Source organism: Capsicum annuum, chromosome 12 (genome assembly GCF_002878395.1).
Source record: "Capsicum annuum cultivar UCD-10X-F1 chromosome 12, UCD10Xv1.1, whole genome shotgun sequence".
Classification (NCBI taxonomy): domain Eukaryota; kingdom Viridiplantae; phylum Streptophyta; class Magnoliopsida; order Solanales; family Solanaceae; genus Capsicum; species Capsicum annuum.
In genome coordinates this window covers 201,793,601-201,820,541 of record NC_061122.1, presented here as the reverse complement: position 1 = coordinate 201,820,541, position 26,941 = coordinate 201,793,601, and the positions used below count along the sequence as shown (strand labels likewise).

General features: G+C 32.6%; 2 long non-coding RNA genes across 2 annotated transcripts; one reads left to right on the top strand and one right to left on the bottom strand.

Moving 5' to 3' along the window:
• Positions 1-3,991: 3,991 nt before the first annotated feature.
• On the bottom strand, positions 3,992-9,380 carry LOC107849694. Its single transcript, XR_001668246.2, has 6 exons — positions 9,247-9,380; positions 8,252-8,477; positions 7,045-7,130; positions 6,889-6,960; positions 6,652-6,815; positions 3,992-4,334 (listed from the first exon to the last, which is right to left on the bottom strand). It is a non-coding gene; the product is annotated as an uncharacterized LOC107849694 (long non-coding RNA).
• On the top strand, positions 6,680-7,377 carry LOC124889419. Its single transcript, XR_007048401.1, has 2 exons — positions 6,680-6,818; positions 6,924-7,377. It is a non-coding gene; the product is annotated as an uncharacterized LOC124889419 (long non-coding RNA).
• Positions 9,381-26,941: the final 17,561 nt, after the last annotated feature.

Sequence of the window (26,941 nt, the reverse complement as noted above, 5' to 3'; positions counted from 1 at the left end):
TTAATACTTTGTATATTTATATATGTGTGTGTATGGTATATACATGGTATAAACTTTATATATAACATACATTGTATATTTCTATTATAAATATAATACTTTATATATTTATGGGTATAAATATAATACTTTATATATTTATGGGTATAAATATAAATTAGCAGTAAAATAATGTCTTAAATAAGGGAGAAAATTAAATAAGAGATAAAAATAATAATGAGAGAGAAAAAGAGATATATATTAATTAGGATAGCATTAAGTTTGTAATTATAATTATCTTATTCTTTAAAACTGCTATATACGTAATATTGAAAAAATAATGTAATAAGGAGAGTTTTATGTAAAAATTTAAAAGATTGGGGTTATATGTAATAATAATAAAAGTTGGAATTGGAATTGGAAAATTGTGAAAACAACAAAACCTGTTTTCCCTTTTCAGAAAAATTTTCTGAAATTATTTTTCGAATTTTCATGGCCAAACACCACAATTTCCAACTCCGGAAAATTTTTTCGAAAAAAAGGAAAAAATTTCCATGGCCAAACGGGCCCTAAGTATTTTATTTGAAATGTCTATTCGTTCTCTCCTCTTAACACTAGAGTAGCATGACCCATGTCAGCACGAGCCCAACGTTAAGATATTTTTACTATGTATAGTAAGTTAAATTGATATTAATTCGAATTATGAATTATAAAATATGAATACACAAAACATATTAACTACTTGGTAGTATTTTTCAAGGAGTCAAGTCTTACAAGATAGTTATGTATAACTTACTCACATAAACAATAAAATTTGATGCATTTAGAAGTTTATATCTTTAATCATATGAATGAGATTTGCTACATTAAGTAGAAAATTTGAGATTAAAATTCATCCATAAGATTTGACATTTGTTGTATAAAATAGAAAATCATTATTGAAAAAGATAGAAGGTTTTCTAGTCATTGCATATTACATCACATGTGGATTGCAATTAATAACCCACATTGTATTCCCTTAATAAGCTGCCATAAACATCATTTGCTTTTATTTTCTCCTTCTTTTTTATTTGTCAACTTGTTCTTTGAAGTTAAATTAAATTAATATTTTAAATTCAAATTTTAAGTGTTTCAAAAATTATATAGAAAAGAAAATTATAAGTTATCATCTTTCATATCAATTTAAATTATTCGACTTTGAGAACATGATAAAACATACTTATGTAGATATTTTATTGAACGTTACTTTTGTATATGTTCCTTCCATTAAAACGTGGAGTCGTTTGTTAGAGTGTACAAAAATAATGTTGATAGAATGTATGAATAATGTTTACATTAATAATGTTTGTATTAGTAATATTGGTATTATTTATGCTAATATTATTCCTTATACACTATTTGATGTACTGTATTAGAACTTGCATTTTTCAATTTTGATATATTTAAACAAAGGTTAAAAAAACATGGATTGCATATACATCCTAAGATTCATTCGGGATCTAGCATGAGCTCAGTATATATTTTTTGTTTCAATTTTTGTGACACAAATTGAATTTCGATAATCAATCATACTTTTAATATATTTTTAGATATTTTAAGTTGTTAATATTGTAATCTATAATATTTTTTGTGTAATTTTAAAATAATATATGTTACTCTCTCTATCCAAACTTTTGTGGCATTGATAGTCAATTATATTTTTAAAATAATTTAAATTATTAATTATTTTGATTTATAATATTTTTCTTCTATTTCAATTTAAGCGACACTAATATAATTTCAAGAGTCAACCAAATATTTATATCATTTAAATTTTTTAAGTTGTTAATTATTGTGATTTATAGTATTTTTTTTTATGTATTTTATAAAAATATATAACAGATTAAATTATTTTTAGATATTTCAAGTTTTTAACTATTGTAATTTATAATAATTTTTATGTAATTTTTAAAAAATATATGCTACACTCCTTGTCTTGAATTTTGTGTCACTGATAGTCAATTATATTTTTTAAATAATTTAAATTTTTAATTATTGGGTAAAACTTTTTCTACTATAATCTATGTGACATGATGCTTAGATGACCATAATAATTAATTATAGGTGATATTGTAAAATCACGATTGAAGCATCAACATAGACATGCCTTAAATAACTCATAACAATTAATTAGAAGTGATATAATAAAATTACTACAGAAGATACTTGTGAAGAAAAAGTAAGTGAAATCTCATTTAAGATGTCAAGTTATTTTAAAAAATCAAAAGTTAACTTATCATTTAATATCTATTTTATCTTTTTAATTAAATATTATTTATTTATTTAATACTTAGATGACTTATAATAATTAATTAGAGGTGATATTTAGTAAAATTATAATTAAAGCAACTGAAGCAAACATGTTATAACTGTCTATTCTACTGTTTTATCAGATATTATTAATTTTTTAATATGTAAATAAATTATAATAATTACTTAGGAATGATATAGTAAAATCACGGAGCAAACAACCGAAGCCGACAGATCGACGAAGAGCTACTTGAAATACTTAGATGACTTACAATAATTAATTAGGGGTGATATTTAGTAAAATTATGATTAAAGCAGCTGAAACAGACATGTCATAAATGTTTATTTTACTTTTTTTTATTAAATATTATTAATTTTTTAATATATAAATAATTTATAATAATTAATGAAAAATGATATAATAGAAAGTAAAATTACGATTGAAGCAACTGAAATAGACATGTCATAAATGTCTATTTTTTTAAATTAAATATTATTATTTTCTAATATATAAATGACTTATAATAATTAATTAGGGGCAATATAATAAAATCACAATTGAAGCAGACAACATAAGCAGGCATATCGAAATTTTCTCTTCTATATATTAGGAAAAAAATTAAATTAGGTGAAATTGTAGTAACAAATAAGAAAAAAAGTAAATTATATGTTTGATATGAATGAAATTAAATTAAGAATGAAATTTATTTAATTGTATCAATAATTAATTTTTACAATAAATTATCATCTCACTAATCAATTTACTTCAATATAATAATTTGAAACAATTTTATACAATAAAAAGATAAATAAAAATAAAAAATAAATGAAAGATAGAGATAGGGTTCACGTGTGTGGAAATATATGCAAGCCACATGTGATGGCATTATGGTAAATTTAATACTTGGCATTGTTGGTAATTAAAGAGAAAAAAATGAGCTTTTATTAAAACTTCTGATGAGGTTCAAAAAACAAAGCACAGAAAATTATTAATTTGATCTTAGAACTTATTTTAAAGACCCTCAATATTGAATTTGAAGACAGAAAACTAACATGTTGAAATCTTCACTTCTAATATATAGAGAAACAATTATGAGCTGACACGTGAACTATAATTAATAAAATATTTTTCTATATATATATATACTTCCTTAATTTACTTTTATTATCATTTTTTGATATGACACAATTATTAAAAAAATAATGATTGGTATAGTAATTTTACCATATTACTCCTATTAATTGATGTTAGTAATATGTATTGAAAAATGATTATAATTAATGATAAGAGTAAAACATGAAACAAAATTTATCTTTTCTTGATTTGTCAACAGTGACAAGTAATAATAAAAATTATATTAAAAAAATAATAACAAATAAATCCGAACGAAAGGAGTATATGAAATTAGACTCATATTTACCGAAGCTTGCATTATTATTCCACTTACCAGTCATAGCAAGAATTTTCTTTCAAAACAAATTCAAAACTAGGCTTTGAATCTCCTTCACAATATCATGTATGATTAAATTAGTATGAAATATTTATATAACTCTTTAAATTTTATATAAAGTACAAGTTGGTTTCTAGAACTAATATGGTATTAAATATATATATATATATATGTAACTATATAAATTTTGTTTCAAAACGTATACAAAATCTGATAAAAAGTGCGTAAATTCTTATAAAGTATGCATAAAAATTGTATTCTTCAAACATCTGCAACAACATACATCTTAAAAACAAATTTCCTGCATAACTAATTGTATAGGGTATACCTTATTTACAATTTTCATATATATTCATACTAGATGGCCATGCCCGTACCTTGTACGGGCATTTTCCTACCATTCTTTTTATATAAAAGAGCAAAACAAAGGAAGCAATACCATCAAACCGAGTCAACATAAATATGATATAAGTCATGTTATTTTATGCATGCAAAACAAAGTTGAAGCTTACATTCTTAAGCAGCATACGTCACAAAAGAAATTTCACTTGTTGTACAACACAAATCCAATATTAGGATTGCCTCATCTTCTCATTTTCCGTACAGCGTCCCAACCTGACCACATAAATTAACATGTTAGTATTGATTGGAGATTCAATCTTTATATCAGGAAAATCTGAAACAGACAGATTTATTTAAGAACTTTGTCATTTTAGCACATTGAATTTATTAACACTTATAATTCAGGTAGTTTAAAAAGAAAAAATGTGCGCAAAGTTCATTCAATTTATAGGACACTAACCACGTCATAGGTGGTCTATAATAGTTAAGATTTGAAGATGGCACTTCACTTCTCACACAAAACAAACTCCAGCAAACGAAATTGTAGTTAGAACCATTCTCACAACCATTTGCTTCATAGCACATTAAAACTTGCATTCATCCCTTCTGGAACTTTCTTTCTTCGCTCCTTCATAAACCTTTCAAGTTAATTTTTTTCCCTATTACTCTAGCAAAATGCACACAAACTGGCCCCTTAGAAAATTAGTGCCCACCTTATTTCTCTAATTAGCTTAGAGGAATGTGCAAGTCAAGATAGGGGGAAATAATATAAATTTACGCATATGGTTGTACAAGTAGTTAGCTAATACAAAAGCTTGCGATGTGGAAACAAAAGTCAGTAGAGACATGGAAACTAAATAGTAGTGATCAAATTTTTTTGTGGTAAGTAATAATAAAAGGCAAAAAGTAAGTAGACAAGTCACATGTGGAAACAAAATAGTAGTAGGGCAAAAAATAAGTAAACATTAAGTAAAAATATCAACATGCAACACTAAGAAATCAAAAAGTAACCACAAATAATCAAGAACGGCTAGAGACACTGATGATATATGAATAGAAAAAACAATATAATGACACAGAGTTCAATCTAATCTAAACGAAGCAAAACAGGTCGGAGAGCAGAGTAATGAAAGAACAGAAACAAAAGTGAAGAAAATTTCAAGGTGGGATGATGAAGGGGAAGAGTTTGACGACGTACGTGTCTGCAAATTGCAGCAGGAGACAATACCTACACAAAATATATGTTATAATATAACCCGAGTACTACGAAGGGTATTTACGTAAATACACCTTTCCACTTCTACGTGTTACTACTCTTGGCCATACATTACATTTCCCTTGGTCTTTACTTCTCACTTTCCCAATTTCTGCAACTACATTTCCATACCTTCTCAGAAAATATTTCACTTCTCAGCTTCCTCTGAAAATATCTTCCCTTCTTAGTTTCTCTTCTTAGCTTCTTAAAATATGTATTGAATCCAAAATTGCTTCACTTATTAATGTATATATATTATCTCATTCTAGATGTTTGTGTTTCTGCAATTCTTGCCCGACATAATCCTTCGGAAATGTTTCAACATGTCATGTTTCAGAAAAGGACAATATGCAATCACGGGGAAAAAAGAAGTTTAGCAAGTATTTCAGCAAAGCTTCCAGGACGCGAATTCAACTAAAGCAAGAGGCAGCATTGCGAATTTAGTTGAGTCCCACTCATGGAACTTAAACCTCGAGACCACTCTGAATCAAGGATATTACAATAAGCATGCATTCAAATTCATAAAAGATGATGTTTTTAGTTTTTTCAACTTAACAGACAATGTTTTCCCTTTCAAGAATTAAATGGTATTTTATTCTGTTACATTGCCATATAAGTTTTTGAACAGGCATGATTAACCATTTTCCAACTTTGGAGGAAATAAGGAAGATTCAATGTGTGGTGCAGAATGACTGCACAGGTGACACATGTTTTACTTCCCGTATATAGTTGCTTTTACACTACAGAGAAATATGCATAAAACCTGACGGTTGAACTTTGCAGAAGAAGACCATCAGGGCTCACTGGTGAGGCAAAGAATACATCAAAACTTCTTTGCAATATCCGGTGACCATTTAAAAAAGAACAGTTATCTCTTAAAAGAACAAGATTTCATAACCAACAGATTCTGCGGATGAAGATGAATAGTTGGAGATCAGTACATGTTCTGTATATTCGAAAATATGATGAGCAATAACCTTCTGACGCGAAAAGAAGTAATAGAAACCAGCACTGAAAAGCTCTTCGACCTGGATTTCGTTTATTGAAGTACCAAACAAATACACAGAGATCTGTCCTTTTAAGTCCCCTATTGACTAATAGATTAATCTAGGTTTCACAAAATTTGGCGATCTAAGCATAACGTGTTATCAAGTTTAGAGATCTTGGTTTCAAACGGTTGCTGGAATGTTAAATACTGAACGTACTGAGAACACATCAAGTAAAAGAGCGAGCCAATAAACAGTGTATTTGAGTATATCCTTATGATATGAATTATGATGCAGTTATAGTTAAGTATGCAATATTACTATTACATAAAAGTTACTTTGTACTAACCTTTTAGAATACCCCCTTCATAGTTCAAATTGAAACCATTTTCCTCAATAAATTGATTTAGTTTTCCGATGCTTCTCAGATTTGATCTCAAGCAATGGGTAGATATGGTAACATGATTCAACGCATATCCATTGACAAGGGTCCAGGCAGCATACTCGCTCTCCCTGGTAATCGACAATTATCATAGAAGTACCTGAAAACCTATAGTTTGTTTTCTTTAGTTTGTTTCCTCTGTACCTGATAGTTGATTGCTTTTTTCTGATGATCCTGAGGCAACAATGCTCGTTGGGGATACTTCTCTTCCAGATACTGCCCAAGAAATCTTCTCATCACCAACAACATAGTAATGGTAAAATTTACACACTCAAATGGCAGAGTACAAGAAAACCATACCATTATGATAGCAAAAGAGTCGACAATTACTGCATCTCCATCAACCAGCGTGGGCACGTATGCTAGGGGATTCAGCTTCAAGTATTCTATTCCATACATTACAAAGGCCAAAACTAAGAACCAAATGTCACATCTTTGATTAATGAGTTTTTAACTATTAAAATATTGAGATTATGGTGATAAGAAGAATGGACAGATATTATGCTGTTGCTAGTACATGCCTGGAATGTGGTGTTTCTGCAGTTTATAATCTCTAACAAGATTAGAAGTCCTTTTTTTTGGATGTTTGTAAATTTCTATTTATGTGAAATCGTATAGAATTTATGCTCCTCTGTATACGTTTATTCTAGATTTGGGAAAATTATATGATGGGAATGAGAATATCAATCATTCTCTAGCATTCTAGAAGCTCTTCCCATTTATTATAATCTATGTGATGCAAAAAAGGAGTCTTTGTGAAGGTACTTACAGGTGGATTGTCGTCATGTACCAACTTAGGTGACATGAAAATGAATGGGGGATAGGAAGAGTATGGAAATTTTAATTACAATGGACACGAAAAAGAAGGGGAGTAGGAACTGAGAAGCTTCAGCAAAATTACTTAAGGAGTAATGCCATGTGACACGGGTTCAAGATAAGGCTGCGTACGATAAATCCTTGTGGTGGGCCCTTCCTGAACACCGCGTATAGCGGTAGCTTTTGTGCACTGAGCTGCCTTTTTTTTTTGTTAAATAAATCACATAAAACAATTCCCAGGAAACAGAATTTTTTAGACCATGTCAAATTTGAAACGGATGTCCTACCATTGGCTGCAATATGCAGAATCTTATAGAAAATAAAAGGATCTTCTGCGTCCATCTACGGAGGAATCAACAGTATTATGCGTTTCGGGCAGAATACTTTCTCTTTGCCATACCTACAGCCCCACCTTTGTTTTCATTTTCTCCAAAAAGAAAGTAACTCCAGAATACTGCTATATTAGGTGTTTCAGTTTCTTGATGTATCTGCTCTATATTTTCTGTCTCTCGCCCAACTTTACACAAACACACACACTTTCAAACATCCTATTGAACACTTTCATTTATAAATCCTGCTCAGACTTTTTAGTAGACATGGAACACTTACTAATCATAGGGCATGCATACACAGATATGAGGTATCAATATATTAATCAGATGCGCAACTTTTAGTGCAAAATGAGTTTTACCTTGGCCATTGTCATTTGCTCTACATACTATGAAAACATACTTGAGGAGAGGGATAAGCGTAAGAGAGTAAATAATTAATGAGAGTGCTCCAATGACATCTTCCGGATCGCCAATTCCGTGGGGAAATGTATTATTGTAGACATACAAGGGAGATGTCCCAAGGTCACCATACACTACTCCAAGACTCTGATAAGCAAGCCGCAATAATAACAATGTCGAGAATTTCTGAATTAAGACAAATGAATCAGGCAACTCGCTAAATAATGAGCAGCACTAAAATGGTCCATTAGAATCAGATACCAGGTCATAACCACATTCGAAGAATTGCAAATATGAAGTTTGCAGATTATGTACAATTTCAGCTATCTGACAATTCATCAATAAAAATAAAGTGACTAAACAAAAAACTAGCACTAAAACCTATTGTTACCTTCAGAAAAAAGAAATAGCACTAAAAACCCAATCAATTGTTTGTTGTAAACATAATTAGTGTAGTATAGTACTCACCATAATCAAATGCTGGGACCAAGTAGAGAATACAACAACAATTACAAAGGTTTAACTTTAATTTAAGTTATCAAAAACAAAGCTAATTACAGATCCTAATATAAAAAGATCAAAATTTTAATTAGTTAGTATCACAGAACAACACTAAGAAGAGATCCAAAGGATAATTGAATTAGTTAGTATCATAACAATATTAATTACAGATCTAGAGAAAGTAGATTAAAACTTGAATTAATTAATTTGTATAATAGAACAATAATAATAACAGATTTGAAATAAAAGGATTAAAACTTGAAATAGTTAGCATCATGTATCATATATATATATATATATATATAAATGAAAACTTGTTCGAAAACTTGCCCCGCCATCAAAGATGCACTTACCAAAAATAAATCATGATGGACTAATGAAAATTGAGATTAAGAACATGATATGAATCCAATAAAAAATCGAAAACTTGCTCCACCATCAAAGATACACTTACCTAACATAAATCATGAAGGAGTAATGAAAACTGAGATTAAGAACATGATATGAATCCAATAAAAATTTTGTTTGAAGCTTGTGTTTTGGTGTCAAGGTGGGTAGGAAATACAGTGGAGAAAAGGGAAAACAAATGGAGATTGAAGAAGATTTTGGGAAAGTTACACAGTAGAGGCAAAAGACACGTGGAAGTGTCATTAATTGGAGGTTTAAGTTTTATTGACGAAAATATCCTCAAGTAAGACAAAATAGTGGTAACCAACTCTTCATTTATATAAAAGAGTAATATACTAGATGATTATTGCCCGTGCTTAGCACAGGTCCAACACGATAAATTAATTTCAACAAAGTTTTGTTGACAATATTTTATGAAAAAAAATCTATCAAACACCCTACTCCAAATTTGGAGTATCAAGTATAATACTTTATGAATTTATTGAAACAAAAAGAAATAAGGATGAACATAACTACTACAATTGAAGTGCGTGAGATATGATTTCATTTGTAAGAGTCCTCTAAAAAATATATTTAATTCACAATTTGTACATTTCCATTCTACCTAGATTCACGATTTTTTTCTTTGATGAAAGTAGAGCAACTAAATCGAAAGTTAAGGTCATTGGTGTATTGTAATGTTGGACCTAGCTGATTGTCTTTTCTGTACACCTGCATAATTTGAATTTGGCCTTCCATTCAACATCATCTTATCTTTTAGCATAAGCGAATTCACTGATGAAGGAGAAACGACTTTATTATTGGAATATTTATTTCAACAGCTGCAAATCAGTCCCTACGAAAAGGGTACTTTCCATGTTGTCTATACCATGAGACAACAATGAAATCAAAATGGAAGAAGCTTCAACAACAATATTTATTTACAATAAATTAGAATAGAGGGGAAAGTTAGTTAACATTTCACAGTGTGTGACATATTAGCTTAATTTAATGAAAAGGTACAAACAGAGCAACTTATTGGAGCTTTACTTTATTGGGATTAATAATCAATATCAGTCCAAGCCACAACTATGACCAAATTGCACTCATCTGATTTTATAATTCCACTTATAAAAAGCTTAGAATTTAAGAATTATATATGAGGTTTCATTTGAGATGAGTGTTTTAGACACCTAATTTTGTCCCTTCTGAAAGGATAATTTACTGTAACGCCCCGAAAATGGGTCCCGAGATATCACATGGTGCTTAGGACCACAAGTGATCCCAAACTAACCCATGGAGTGACATACTGTTAAGCAACTAATTAAATATGTATAAATTGACTGAGTTTACTGTGCGAAAACATAATAATGATGGAATCTGTGAAAATACAATACTGATACAATTGTACATCTGATAAAGTCTGAAAAGAGGGACTGAAATTATATGGCTGACTCTGACTGACATTTGTAAAGCCTCTACTATACTGACTATAGATAGCTGAGACGTGACTCCAACTACCACTAATCAATACATATGAGTAGGATAATAAAGTACAGAAATAACATCTAAGTGAAGTCCCCGAAGTAGGAGGACTCATCATCTGCTGGCTGAAATCTGCAACTGTATGATTCTGATTGTACATGCTATAACTCGTACCTATATTATGAGACAATGTAGCACATAGACGTATATGTGGATTAGTACTTTGAGGATGTACTGAGTATATGGGGGTGAAAGCATAAGTAAAACATTATCTCATCATTATAATTTGTAAAACAATATATGCTAAATATAGAAGACTCATATAAGCTGGAATATCTGAAAGCTGAGAATCAAATCATGAGTAGTAATTCATACTTTATAAATCTAGTGAGTCATACCATTTAGTTCTAAAAGTTGTGCTTGTATGCTATATTTAATTCATACTGTCTAAGTGTAGAAAAGACTCACTTCTATATCTAAAATTTGAAAACTGAAATCTGTAGCTAAAGTTTCTCTGTAACATAAAATCTGAAAAGTGTGAGCCTTTACACTTAGTTTGCTAAAAGTTTTTCTGTTAAGGTCATTCTATTATGAAATCTGTAGGGAAAATACTTTATCTGAAAGAAATTCTTTCAAAGCTTTTCTTTACTAGTAGGGAGGTTCTTCTAACTGACATAAACCATGTGAGCTAACATGGAGTCCAACATCCTATTTCCCTAAGGGGAAAACCTCACGATAGAGAAAGGTGTCATACTTTTGCCAAGGAGTATAACCATATCTGAGTGATCACATCTGTAATTGTCATCCATATAGAAATGAGAATAATCTGATAATCTGTACCTACGTTGGCTATGTAGTTCTGTAGAGGTTAGGGTACGCTAATCCTACACTTTTCGCTCGATACTAAATACTACTCCCTTAAATTTATATGCTCATTCTGTTGGAAATCCACTTTAAAAAGCTAGCATTAGGGTTATTACGAAACCAATTATGCATTTATCTGATTAAATCTGCGAATAAAACTATTTTGATTTCTGAAATCTGTAAAGTGGATTCCAAATCTTATCCGACTGAAAAATCTGAAAATAAATTGATCATCTGTTGTTTAAAGCATAATCTTTCTTGAAATAATAATTTTAATCTTAGGATAATAACCCATGCATCAACCTTATGTCAAAACATCATAAAGTTCATGCTTGATAATGTAATTAAATGGCAATTCATCTCAAAATCTGAAATTTACTGCAATAAGCATGTAAATGTGAAAATAGTCATGCAATTCAATTTCTAAAACACTTGAAATCTCATAATCTTGCAATTAGCAATAACAGGTATGAACCCCAATTTGAAACTCATGTATAATCATTCAAAATCATATAAATTTTAAATAAAAACTTGATTTTGGGCACAAGGTTGAAAGAGGACCCTTGTTCATAAACCCCACATACCTTAATTGATGATTGGATGGAGAAACTTGAACTTGGGATTCTTATTTGAGCTTTTGAAGGTGAACACTTGATTATCTTGATTTGGGAATCCTAAATTTTGGGTTTTCTTGGAGAAATAATGGAGGAAATTTAATTTTTGGAGCTTAAGTTTTGAGCTCTAGGATTTTCTTTTGAGAGAGAATGGACGAAAATAAGTATAGAGTGCTTAGAATAGGGTTAATTTCTTATTTATGATGAATTGGGGGCTTGGAAATTGACCAAATTGCCCCTTTTTAAAATTTACTCAGGACTGGAAAAAGAGAATTTTCCCAATTTTGCATGTCACCGTGATGCGCCACTATCGCGGTGGCTTACTGAAAATTGAGAATTGGAAAATTGGACAGCAACGCAATGCGGGCTTATCGTAGAGGTCCATGGAATCGGACAATTGCCACTTTGGCATCCACTGCGATGCGATGACTGTCTAAATGTCACACTGCTTTACTAAAATCTCCATAACTTCTCAACCGAGTATCGGATTTAGGCAAAATTGGTATCGATAGAAATCTAATTCAATTTTTTACACAATGGAGGGTCTAGAGCTGGAAAATTCCATATGTAACAAAAGTTATTCATTTTTTAGGCTAACCTTTGACATTCTATGAGCTAAATTGAGCTAGGAAAAAGTATGCAGTATTACAGTATCTCCCCCTTGGGAACATTCGTCCTCAAATGTGGCTGACTAAACTTAAAATACTGAGGGATTAAGGCTACATGCTGGCATGCACAATTGAAATAGGATGCATGTCTGAATCTAATTCATACGGAGCGACTGATTGGATTGAGAGTCCTGAACTAAGGTAAAATATACTTACATGAGTAAGTCTGAAACATTAAAACCTCTATCATGAAACTGATTTCTGAGTTGACTTGCCCTTACTTACTATAAGGAGCTGATTCATGCTGAGAGTTTAGAATTTGCTTGAAGTGTTCATGATGCAATCATACACATAGAATTGCGAAGTGATAAATTATGCAGGAACGATTCATGAGACAACGAGGATAAGATCATACATTGAGTATTACATTGTCTGGGCTGGAATACTAAGAAAACCAAGATCATTTACTGAATACTTATGAACTGAATCATGACTAAATATCTGAATCTAAAACTGATACCTGATACATAGACTGAGCTGAATTCGCAATTTACATAGATGCGAACAAACTACCCCTTGGGATGGCCATACTCATGAAACTTCAGGTAGTAAGACTAGACTAAATCGAAAGATGGGAAAACTAAAGAAATTTATCTGCCTGATTGTTAAACTAGATTGCTGGCTATAGGGACTAAATCATACTGAATGTTCATATCCAGATGGAGTGTTTCTTCAACACTCTTCTAAGAAATTCTAATGATGTTAGGGAGTAAAGAACTTTGGGCATGATCTGAACAAAACATCTGAATAAGGAATTACACCATTGCTACCACTCTATAGCATGGAACATAGACCCTAAATCATATGCTAGGATAGAAGTACTAGGACTTAAGCAATGTAACTTCTTACTTTCAAGCTTAGCAACACTTTCTCAAATACTCTCTCAACCATACTATCCCCTTAAATACCATAATCGCTTGATTCAACTTATAATCCTCACATAGCATTGATAAATCCATTTAGTAAAGTCTAAATTGAACTAAATTCTCTCATCATGGTCAAGCCTAATTCGTAATCATAAAGTACTGCACATAACACCATAACACTAGTCTGACCCGTGAATTCAGTACCCCAAATGTCGTCATAACTACTCACCTATAGAATAATTCTTTTTATCACTTGAACAACTAAACTCAGCTCCTTACTAGAAATTCAATAGTGCACAACACACCTATCCTTTTATATACCGACATGACATTCAAGCCTATTTTCATAACCACATATGCACTTCTAAACAAACACCCATAAAAGCATCTTTCTCATATTCTCTAATACTTTTATCAATAACAACTTCCATGCACTATTCTTAAGAAGACACACATAAAAATATTCCCAACTAACCAAGTCATACACAAAAAGCTCCACCTCAATATTCCTTCACTTATATACTTACATAAAACAAACATACAATAATCTTTTCCAACATAACACATTTACTCTCTCCCATCTACACAATTGTTCATTATCACTATATTGACCTAAGGAGAGGTCACTGAAAGATTGGAATACCAGGGCCCAAAACATGAAGGGATACTAAGCATAACTTGACAGTTTACTGAGGCCTGAGGAATAGAGTATTCATGACATAGATTCATTAAAGAGATCCAATCTAAGGACGTACATAATATAGATCTGACTTTCGCTGATAGTTAAGAGTGTTGCTTGAGTACTGGAACTGAACATACTGTAAAGCATGGGTATATGAGTCATGAGCTGCATGACCTGAATTTGGAGTTCATAACTTATGGAACGTGATTCCGACTGCTGAATGAACTGGAACTCCTCATACTAGGAATTAGGATAGTACATGATTCTCTATTATGCGTATGAACATGAACTATGATCATGGAATTGACATGCCAGGCATGAGTAGATATCAGAGTAACTGAAGTACACTATTGAATTGAGAATGGATTGGGCATCATCTTCCCTTACGGCTATACTACAACATACTAACACCCCTACTAGAATCTGAAAGTTTGACTTAGTTCCTGATTCTATTATTTTTCCCTTAGCTTTAGGTCATAATTCTAAGTTTGTGGAACCATTTACTAAACTCTAAACTGAACTACACTCATTGCACTCTAAAGCCTAGAATACAATAATGCACGTAAATAATAAACTTATTCTGAAAGACTACACCTGTAAGTGCAAAAGCCACTTCTAATACTTTATTCGGAGCTAGAACTCTACCTTTATATAGCCCCATGGTCACCATATAATGACTTGAACACTTACTAACTTAGAATCTTCATGAGTATCACCATATCCTGAGTTCACACCATGTAGAGCTTCAACTCTTATTTCTATTAGCTCAATCCTCAAAGATTCAAGCTTAGATTCTAACACTTAACATGAATATCCCCAAACCTTCAATGAACCTTATTGCTTTGATCATAGACTATTAATACCATATCTCTATACTCATATTTCTAAACCATGAGAATCAAGATCATACCAAAAATGATCAATATAATCTATCCATAACTCCTTAACTTAGCTATTAAGAACATCATATACTATATAAATAGTCTCCTTCCACTTAGCAACTCAAGGTACTACTAACCACACACAACACGTAATAACCTTGGAAAATAATGCAATCCCATATCACCTTTAGCACACCTCTACATCACACTTACAATACCATACTGAATTACGAATAAATGGGCTTAAACTCTTGCGTATACTGTTCAAGCCTACTAGATCACTTTCATTTAACTAGCATCACTAATTGAGCAATCAATACTTCCACCTTAATGATCATCCACTATTCAATCTTAAAGTCTAGTTCTAAACATGATTTACAACCCAACCTCACATACTATTCTCACTTGGAAGCTATAAAATAAAGCATCAAGAAGTACTAACACACTAGAACCCTATAATAACAATAATCGATCATAATTATATGGCTTATCTTACTTATAATCCATTAACACATCCTTCTTCTACACATCATTACTATTACCCTTCTATACACCTAAATTACTATCATAGCCTAAATTAATGATACTAAACCACCAAACACTTCATTAGTATCCTATACTTTTCAAATACAATAAATACCATCAATAACTTCTTCCGTACTCCAAGCAAACAATAATTCACCCTAACTAATAACTCCTTCTCCACCCTCTACTAAACTAACACACAAAGACATATCACCTTAACACAACTTGATAACATATATAAGTTTATCTCTATACTTTCTATCAATCATCATTCCCACTTTTCTTGTCACTACTCTTCTATACCTATACTTCTAACTATAATAAGGTTCTACTATTCATAAATCATAACACTGAAGTTCGTAATATCCCTTGAATGCACTCTACATTTAATAGTCTAGGTTCATACTATCTCCTCTCATGAGCATTACCTGTATTAAAAGGGTCAATGGGCAATCTGAATCCATATCTAATTTTGTCTCAATTAAACAACTCATAGGGATGAGGACATAACTTTTAACTTAAGGGACTTATGACACACTAGAGAGCTCCTCTCAAGCCCTTTGTGTAACTTCTGAAATTTCTGATAGTAAATCTGGGAGCATTATTTGGAGAGGAATTAGAACTTACTGATCATTCTATCTCGAGAATAAGTCATAGATGAAGAATTTTGGGGTAACACACAAGTAGTCAGAAGTTTTTAAAGGAACAACTTTACAGCACGATCTAGAGTATGAAAGGAGGGAAACTTTTCTTAAATGTCTTGTAGCCTCTCGAAGAAAAGTACAGACGTCTCCGTACCGTTCTGCAAGACTCTACTAGACACAGCTTCACAGACACCCTAGGAGACTTGAACTCTATGCTCTGATACCAAGTTTGTAACGCCCCAAATATGGGTCTCGAGACGTCACACGGTACTTAGGACCATAAGTGATCCCAAGCTAACCCATGGACTGGCATATTGGTCAGAAACTGATTAAATATGTATAGAATGGCTGAGTTTATGGTACAGAAACATAATAATGATGGAATCTATGAAAATACAATACTGATACAATTGTACATCTGTTAAAGTCTGAAAAGAGGGATTGAAATTACATGACTGACTCTGACTGACATCTGTGAAGCCTCTACTATACTGACTATAGATAGCTAGGACGCGACTCCAACTACCACTAATCAATACATATGAGTAGGATAATAAAGTACAGAAATAACATCTAACTGAAGTCCCCGAAGTAAAAGGACTCATCATCTGTTGGCTGGAATCTGCAACTGTCTGATTCTGACTGTACATACTACAACTCATACCTACATTATGAGACAATATAGCACATAGACATATATGTGGATCAGTACTTTGAGGATGTACTGAGTGTATGAGGGTGAATGCATAAGTAAAACATCATCTCATCATCATAATTTGTAAAACAATGCATGCTAAATGTAGAGGACTCACATAAGCTGGAATAACTAAAAGTTGAGAATCAAATCATGAGTAGTATTTCATACTTTATATATCTAGTGAGTCATACCATTTAGTTCTAAAAGTTGTGCTTGTATGCTATCTCTAATTCATACTGTCTAAGTATAGAAAAGACTCACTTCTATATCTAAAATATGAAAACTAAAATCTGTAGCTAAAGTTTCTCTGTAACATAAAATCTGAGTAAAGTGTGAGCCTTTACACTTAGTTTTCTAAAAGCTTTTCTGTTAAGATCACTTTGTTCTAAAATCTATAGTCTGTAGGAAAAATACTTTATCTGAAGAAAATTCTTTCAAAGTTTTTCTTTACTAGTAGGGAGGTTCTTCTAACCGGCATAAACCATGTAAGATAACATGGAGTCCAACATCTTATTCCCCTATGAGTAAAACCTTACGATGGGGAGAGGTGTTATACTCTTGCCAAAGAGTATAACCTTATCTAAGTGATCACATCTGTAACTGCCATCCATATAAAAATAGAAATAATTTGATAATCTGTACCTACGTTGGCTATGTAATTCTGTGGAAGTTAGGGCACGCTAATCCCACATATCTTGCTCGATGCTAAATACTACTCCCTTAAATTTGTATGCTCATTCTGTTGGAAATCCACTTTAAAAAGCTAGCATAAGGGTTATTACGAAACTAATTATGCATTTATCTGATTCAATCTGTGAATAAAACTATTCTGATATCTAAAATATATAATAAATCTATAAAGTGGATTCTAAATCTTATCGGAGGATCAAAAAATCAAATCTTTATTGAAAAATCTGAAAATAAACTGATCATCTAATGCTTAAAGCATAATCTTTCTTGAAATAATAATATTCAATCTTGGGATAATAACCCATGCATCAACCTTATGTCAAGTCGTCATAAAGTTCATGCTTGATAATGTAGTTAATGACAATTCATCTCAAAATCTGAAATTTACTGCAATAGGCATGTAAATGTGAAAATAGCCATGCAATTCAACTTCTGAAACACTTAAAATCTCATAGTCTTGCAATTAGCAATATTGGGTATGAACCCCAATTTGAAACTCATGTATAATCATTCAAAATCATATAAATTTGAAATAAAAACTTGGTTTTGGGCATAAGGATGAAAGATGATCCATGTTCATAAACCCCCTATATCTTAATTGATGATTGGATAGAGAAACTTGAACTTTGGATTCCTATTTGAGCTTTTGAAGATTAACTCTTGATTATCTTTATTTTTAGAATCCTAAATATTTAATTTTCTTGGAGAAACAATGGAGGAAATTTGATTTCTTGGAGCTTAACTTTTGAGAATTGAGATATGCACACTCTTCCATTTTTTTTTCCAGACACACACTGAATAACAAATACACACACAAAATACATGGGATCCTCTATTTCAACACAATTGAGGCATCAAAGAAACTTTATAGACATATATGAACACACCTTAGAATACACACACAACTCTCCCAGATTCTCTCTATTTTTTTCTATATCATACACACTCTCACAGATTGGATAGACGGAAGCACACACATACAATTCTCTAGACACACTTACTCATCTATCGATATACACACACACAGAAATGGAACAACAAAAAGAAAACAAGAAGAAAAATGTTAATTAAGGGAGAAAACACAATGAGAGAAGAGTAAAACGAAGTTGATCGAAGAAACAGAAGAGGATAGAAAAGGGGGGACCTCACCATTTTCCACTCACAAGATACTCACACAGATACACACTGTCACTCTTAGATAAAGAAAAGGGGGCTGCCCAATGATGAGATAAATACACACACCTACCGTCACTACACATAGACTCTCATATATATACACTCGCCACCGATACCCACAATATATAGTAACTCACAATCCTCACTGGAAAATGCATGCACACACATAAAGTTAGGAAATATTGATAAAAAATGGAGGGAGTTTGGGAGAGACAGGGCGAGGGAGATAATGAAATCGTGAGAGAGAAAGAGAGAAAAAATAGAGAAATAGAAGGGTGAGAAAAATAGTGAGAAATTGGCATGAGTAAAGGAGAACCGATGAGAAATAGTCTCTTCTAGTAGTTTATCCGAAACACAATACCATCATCAGAAAAATCTAACTTGTTCTTCAATTTTTGTCGCCGTCTAAGCTCGTCGAAGCTCCGGCACCGTGAAATAGTAACTCCGGCTAGAGTCAGTTCCAAAAACCTCCAGGAAAATAAAGATCCAGCCTAAAATTTTACCCCATCGTCGAAAAGACCATCAGGTTTGAGTAAATGGGGTTCAAGGTCAAAATTTATGATTTGGGGTTCGTATTGAGGTTGTTTTGCTGGTTTTAAATCTGTTTGGGTTATACTTCTTGATATCGAGTCGAGTTTGGTCGTTATTAAGGTTCATCTCAAGTTTTATGGATGCAGACTCTCTTTATTCGAGTAACATTGAGTTTGAAAGCTTCAATTGAGGTCCAATTCTATTCTTTCCCTCTTTTTATTTAATTGTTGATGATATTCGATGCATCGGATTAAATATCATGTGTTGATTGATCTTGGTCAAATGAACTCAAATTAATTTTGTTTCATTGATTGAATTGATTTGAAATGATTATTAACTTTCTCGAATGCGATGGTATCATGATTAGGCCGTTAAATGGTTGTATCATGATTAACTTTTAGGATTCGAGCTTATTTTTGAGTTGTATCATCTTAGTTTGACACTATAGGTGTATAAATATTTTATTTCTGTTAGTATTTGTGTTATTATTTTATCATTGTTGGATGCGTATGTGCTACATGTTTACAGTTTTCTCTTATGTTTTATCGCTTTATATCTGGCATCATATGCATTACCCCGAGTCATTCTTTTGCAATAAGTTTCGAAGTACACGTCGTGTACACGAACTCTAGTTGAGTCACTCTGATTTTAGGAGGGAGAGCTGTCGGATGTATAGAGTAGGTAGAAAGTAATCACATCCACTATTGACCATATGCTCCCCCAAACAACCTTGTTAGTGGATCCCAACCTAGGTCAGCCTTTAGGTCATGCTTATCTGCATCATATTAAGACTTAGCAGGACCCGCTTGGTCCTTTGTAGGAGACTCACCCCTAAAGCATCCTTACATGCTAATTGTTGCATTTTTTAGGATAATAGGCTTATTTGACGGATTGATTTTGGGGAAATCGTGTGTTTATGCTAGGAAGAGTTAAAAAAAAGAAGAAAAAGAAGAAAAGTGAGTCAAAAAAAAGTTAGTTTTTTAGAGTTCTTTATGACTTTTATTTTTTTCCACAATTCAAAAAGATTTTTTACTTTTTGCACTCATTTTCTCAAAAATAAAAACACCAAAAAAAAAAATATTCTTTTGTTCTCTTTAGCAAGCATTTCATTATTCGAAAATTCAGAAAAGACCTTTTTACAATAGGAGATTTTTATAAAAAAAAATTTGAAAAAATGATGGTATAAGATTTTTACATTTCATATAATGAAAATACCAAAAAAAATTCTTTCATAGTTGTTGGTGTCATTTTTATGTGAAGTGTCAAATTGAAAACTCAAAAAAAAAGATTTTATTAGCATTTTTCATTGTCTGTCTTTGTCGTGTCTCTCAATTCGTGATTCAGTCTGTCTGTTATTGTTAATTATCCAGTCTAGATAAACTACGCACACTTGATTCTCCTCTTTCGGGAGTAAGATATGTAGGTAGCCCTTCTAGGGTTCGGTGATCTTATTTAAAAAATTCAAAAATATTTTCTTCACTTTTCATTTAGAGTAGATGTTTCATATACATCTTAAAAGAAAACCACAAAAAGATTTTCCTTTCATAGTTTCAAGTTTCATTTTCGTATGACATTAAAAATCGAAAATCCAAAATTTTTTTTTGGTAATCATAAGTTTCATTTTGTATAGGGATTTAAACTTGAAAAATACAAAAAAGGTTTTCGTCAATTCTTTTGACACTTTTTTACTTCCTTTTCTTCTAATGTTTCAAGAAAAAGAAAGAGAGTTTTATTGGCCCTTTTGTGGTCAAACTTCATGAACTATGCACACCTGATTCTCCCATCTAAGGGGTGAGATACGTAGGCGCTCTTCTTAGGTTCAGTGATCTTTAAAAAAAAAAGATTTTGAGATAGTTTTGAACTCTAATGCATGTGTTATCTCTTGTTCAGTTAGTTTAAGGTGGTTGGTTTATGGCATTCTAGCTGGGACTCCATATTACAGCAAATCCAAGGAAGGGTTAATTCTATCCAACAAGAATATAGAAAGTGACATCATGGATCAAATAAGGAGTCAAGAAAATGAGAGTTTAAAGCAAGAGATTGGAAGACTAAGGCAACAAATGATGGAAATGTATCGAGCTTGGGCCAGTGGGATGCCTCCTCCTCTATTCCCCACTATTGACCCTGTAAATAGCTTGAGTTTTCCATCATAATTGCAAAGTCGGTTTCCTACTATTGTTGATGCACCATAGCATGCCTCAGAATCTATTCCACGTCAAATGCATCCTAATACTTCCACCACTCTTTATTTAGCTGCTCAGTATAAGCCTACCATATTCACAATACCACATACCGTCTGTGCTTTTATTGCTCAACCTTCTGCTAAGGCCCCCACTTTGGCTATCAACCCAATGATTGTGCTTCCCCAATCTGCTAACGAGTCTATGTTCAATACTCTTGATGATCACTGCTATACTCTTGAGCCTACAGTTAAGTTAATTGGACTGCCAAAATTTCTTACCAAGAAGCCTAGCATGCCAGAAGAGCCAAAAAATGGTTGGGAAAGTGAAGAGTATAAAAAATGATATGAAAAGTTCCCTGATACTTGAGAATTATGAATATGTTGCATATAAGGACTGTGGAATGTATTATAATTTTAACCTTCCTCCAAGTCTTGAGATAATGAAATTTGAGGAGCATAATGGACATAAGAAATCAGTGAAACATTTGGGAGGATATTGCAATCAATTAAGAGAACCTGGAGGGAATAAGAATGAGAAAGATGCATATGAAATTGTAGTTGGACAATGGGCACAGTCAAGAAGACCACGTCGTCGTTACTCTCTGGCTCAAGCCCAAGTTGATACCCAAGCTCTACATAATGACTCCTAAAACCCATTATACTCCGTTCCCCCACCTCTACATCTAGTATGTAACACACAACTATATATTCAACCCCCATCTTACCCACAATGACATACACTAACTCCTTAGAGTCATCCTCCAATTCCACAATCATATTAAAGCACTTCTAGGCCTGATGTTCCATCCAAGTCAAACAATGAAAAGAGGCATAACCCTAAGGATAGTTTCACGCCAATTGGAGAATCATATGCCAGTATGTTCCAGAGATTAGTACAATGGGTCATGATCAATCCTCTTCTTGGGTATACTCCTGACTCGTATTCAAGAAATTTTGATCCTAATGTACAATGTGCATATCATTATGATGTTCAGGGTCACATTATTGAAGATTGTCATACTTTTAAAAGAGAAATAGAAAAGATGATTCAAGATAAATTGATTGTGGTGCAGAACATTGACAGCGATGAAAGCTCTAGTCGTGATGAAAACTCTAGTCACGATGATATGCAAATTAGTGGCTAAGATGTCTAGCTCAGCATTGGGAAGTTACTCCTCTCCTTTCCAGGAAGAATTGTTGGTAGTTTGTTTTGTTTTCATTTCTATTTTCTAAATTATTTTAGGGTTGGAGTTCGGAATATATCTTGTTTTATTTCTTTGTCGTCTTTGCTTAAACCCTTTTAGTTTTTCTTTCATTGAAATATGGTGTCCCTTGTCGTTTTATCTTCTTTCAAGTTGTTTGTTTGTCTTTGTTACACAATACATTTTAGGTTGATTCTATTGTTATGACATGCATGCAGAATTTTTAGTCAGATCTTAAAATCCAGTTTAATCATTAAACATTGAATCAGAGGGCAAAAGTTAGAAAAAGAGTGTCTGAGAAATAGGTAGAGTGTTAAGACATTTGGTGACCATGTTGAAGCCTCCTTTCAAAACTAAGACAATTATTTTGAGAATCACAAGAATAACTTGGTCATCAATTGAAAAGCATAGCTTAATTAGGTCAAATAATGGACGTGTGATCATATAACAAGAGAAACAAGAAGATAATCAGCTCCATAAAAGTACGAGTCATTCGATGTGAGGGATGTACAATAAAGGTAAAGTTGTATGCTAGACAAATGCAGAAAAAATAATGACGCACAGGCTCAGTTAAAGTTACTGATGTAAGAAATATCACAAATGATGTTCATCTTTCACTGTCATATTGCATGATATGTACTTGCATTTTCAAGAATTTGTATGATGAAGACATTTCATTCTGCTAGCCAAATATTGTGTCATCCTTTGTTTACCCCGTTTGAGCTTTAGTCCTATTTTCTTTCATACCCCTCTTTTGAAATCAAGATAGAATCACCAAAGCTCAAAACAAAAGTGTCAAGCAAAAGAATAGAGTTAGAAAAAATTCAAAAAAAAAGAGAAAAAATGTCAAAAAGGAAGAAAAGAGATAAGTGTCGAGAAAAATAGAGTCAGAAAAATTCCAAAGAGAAAAGATTCAATAAAAATAAAAAAAAGAAATCAGAATCAAGCAAAAGAACAAGTTGCCAGAACTATGTGTGACCTGATTCTCCTCTCTCGGGGGTGAGATACATAGGCGGCCCTCTCTGGGCTCGGTCTAACCAAATAAATAATTTAAAATACCTAGTCGAAAGTAACTGGGGCATGAATTAATCTTCGCTGTTTGAGTCGATTCCAAAAGTTGTAAGTCCCAACCACTTCAGGTGTCATTTGAGCCTCCCGCCATCCTTTCTTCTAATCCTATCCAAAAGCCAAGTTACAATCAAATAAAGACCTTCAGATCAATCTTCAAGAATGTTAAGGCTGAACATGCGATGGATATATGACAATCTTTTGGTAGTATATTGTCTACATCATCATGGGGAAATAAGAGAAATAAAAATGAGAGAGCTTTATTCATGAAAACCCTCATGGGTATCGTAAAGCAATAGTGAGTTAAGAGAAATAAAAATGAGAGAGTCTTATTGGTGAAAACCTTCACGGGCATCATAAGGCGACAGTGAGTTAAAAGAAATAAAATGAGAGTCTTATTGGTGAAAACCCTCACGGGTACCGTAAGACAATGGTGAGTTGAGAGAAATAAAAATGAGAGATTCTTATCAATGAAAACCCTCACGGGTATTGTAAGGCGATGGTAAGTTTGAAAGGAATAAAAAGGAGAGAGGCTTGTTGGCAAAAAACCTTTGATGTGTCGCTAATTGGATGAGGTATATGAGTCCAATGGATTTGAAGAGGCGACTTAGTATCAAGGGCATTAACTTAACAACAAATGGTGAAGTTTGGGGAAAAGATCAGGTGGCTTAATCCAAAATGCATGTCATAATCATTGGAGTTGGTTTCCGTATTCAGATAAGTTTTTCTTTTGATCATTTTGAAAGAGGGACATTGTCTTTTTCTTACTTTTAAATATTCATATTTTTGTCTATTTATGCCATTTATCAAAATAAAAAAATCAATCACCATTATTTCTTTACATCTTTGAGTCAAGTCACTATCAAAACAAGTGAGAGAGGATCTCAAAACTTGTTACCAACTTCTTCAATTGCACACAGAAAGATAAAAGGCCAACACATGAAAGAAACATAATTGTGAGTCGAAATAAGACAAGCAGAAAGTTTTGTCAAAAAGCAAGTTTGGGGAATTGAGAAAATACCAAGGTTCAAAAGGTGCATCTCAGAGGCATGGTAAAATAGAAATTCGGTATTTGAATCAAAGTCACTTTCTGTAATCTGGGTTTGGGTCAATGATGAGATAAAATAGGGGCTAATGCCAGCAATCTGAAACAAAGATGAAAGGAACGAGCGCTGGAGCGAATGCTTGGAAAGCCAAGTGTTGCAGGTCACTACTAAGTTTTTAACTGACAAATTTTGAAACAGGGGCAAAAGTTGCTTCACTTAACTCAACTACTTTTGGAAAAGTAGATCTGGGAATTTACTTTATGTTAAGGACCCTTCTGGAAAATAGAAATTTACTTTATGTTCAGGACCCTCCCAGAAAATGAGATTTGCTTTATGTTCAGGACCCTCCTGGAAAATGGGAATTTACTTTCTGTTTAAGACTCTCTTGGAAAATGCGAATTTACTTTATGTTCAGGACCCTCCTAGAAAATGAGAATTTGCTTTATGTTCAGGACCCTCCTAGAAAATGGGAATTTTTTTTTATGTTCAGTACCCTCCTGGAAAATGGAAATTTGCTTTATGTCCAGGACCCTCCAAAAAAATGGAAATTTGCTTTATGTTCAGGACCCTCCTGGAAAATGAGAATTTATTTTATGTTCAGGACCCTCCAGGAAAATGAGAATTTACTTTATGTTCAGGACCCTCCTGGAAAATGGGAATTTACTTTATGATTTAGGACCCTCCTGAAAAATGAGAATTTACTTTATGATTCTAGACCCTACTGGAAAATGGAAATTTACTTTATGCTCAACACCCTCATGGAAAATGAGAATTTACTTTATATGCTGTAGACACGTAATTTTATCCCTCCCCAAATCATTTTACCATTTTTTATCTCGTCTTACCACGTACCTTCACCCGTGTGATAATTTCCACTAGAATACAAAATAACAAACCCAATCCTCAATATTTCTTTTGATAACAAAGTTAACTACTCCCTTTAATAAAATTTGGGCAGCTCACACTCCTACCCTACCCCCTACCCACATGACCCCCTTCTTATTTTATTTTACACGGTTTTTGCCATTACCTCACACACAGACCTCTCTTAGAACACAATAATTATATACATACACACACACCTCATATACAGAGAACACACAACAATACTCAATTTATACGGTACCCCTCATTCACCTCACCGAATATAGAACATAATTTCACACACATACACACGACATCACACACACTCTCTTATATACATGATACTCATATATTGAAGCGAGGAAAACTGACGAGTGAGGATTGATGGGGAAGAGTGGAAAAAATAAAAAAGAGATCGAGTTTGAGAGGGAGAGAGAACAAAGAGGAGAAACAAGAGAGAGAGTTAAGAAAAAATAGTGACAAAAGAGAGAGGGCGGGAACAGGCTATTTCGGTGAGTTCTCATCGAAAAACAGCGGCATGGCTGTCCGTTTTCTCTAATATTTGTCTTTATTTAGCTCGTCGAAGCTTCGACGAAGCAAAACAGTACCCCCAGCTCTAATTCGATCAAACTCGACCAATTTCAGTCTGATTCCGATGAAGCCCATCGGAAGATAGTTAAAACAGTGACGGGGTGTGCGAATTTGGTACAAATTTAGCTTTACTTGGCGATTTTCAGTTTGGGTCGACGAAAAACATAATAGGAGGGTTATATCGAGTTGGATTTTGTTCGTTCGTTGAGGTTCAATTTGAGATTCCAATTACGGTCTTTGTTGGAAGGATAAATTTTAATTGAAAGTGACGTTAAGGTCTATTTCTCATCTCATTCTCATTTTAATTTTATTGTTTGATACTATGTGTGACAATTCAAATTATGTGAAGTTTATGTCATGTGTTTTTTTAATTTTTGGATCATAAACATTGGTTGTTGATATCGATTGATCGAAGGGGTGAATTCAATAATTAAAAGATTTGGGTTCATTTGAGCTGGGGATCAAAAATTGATAAAAGTGGCTATT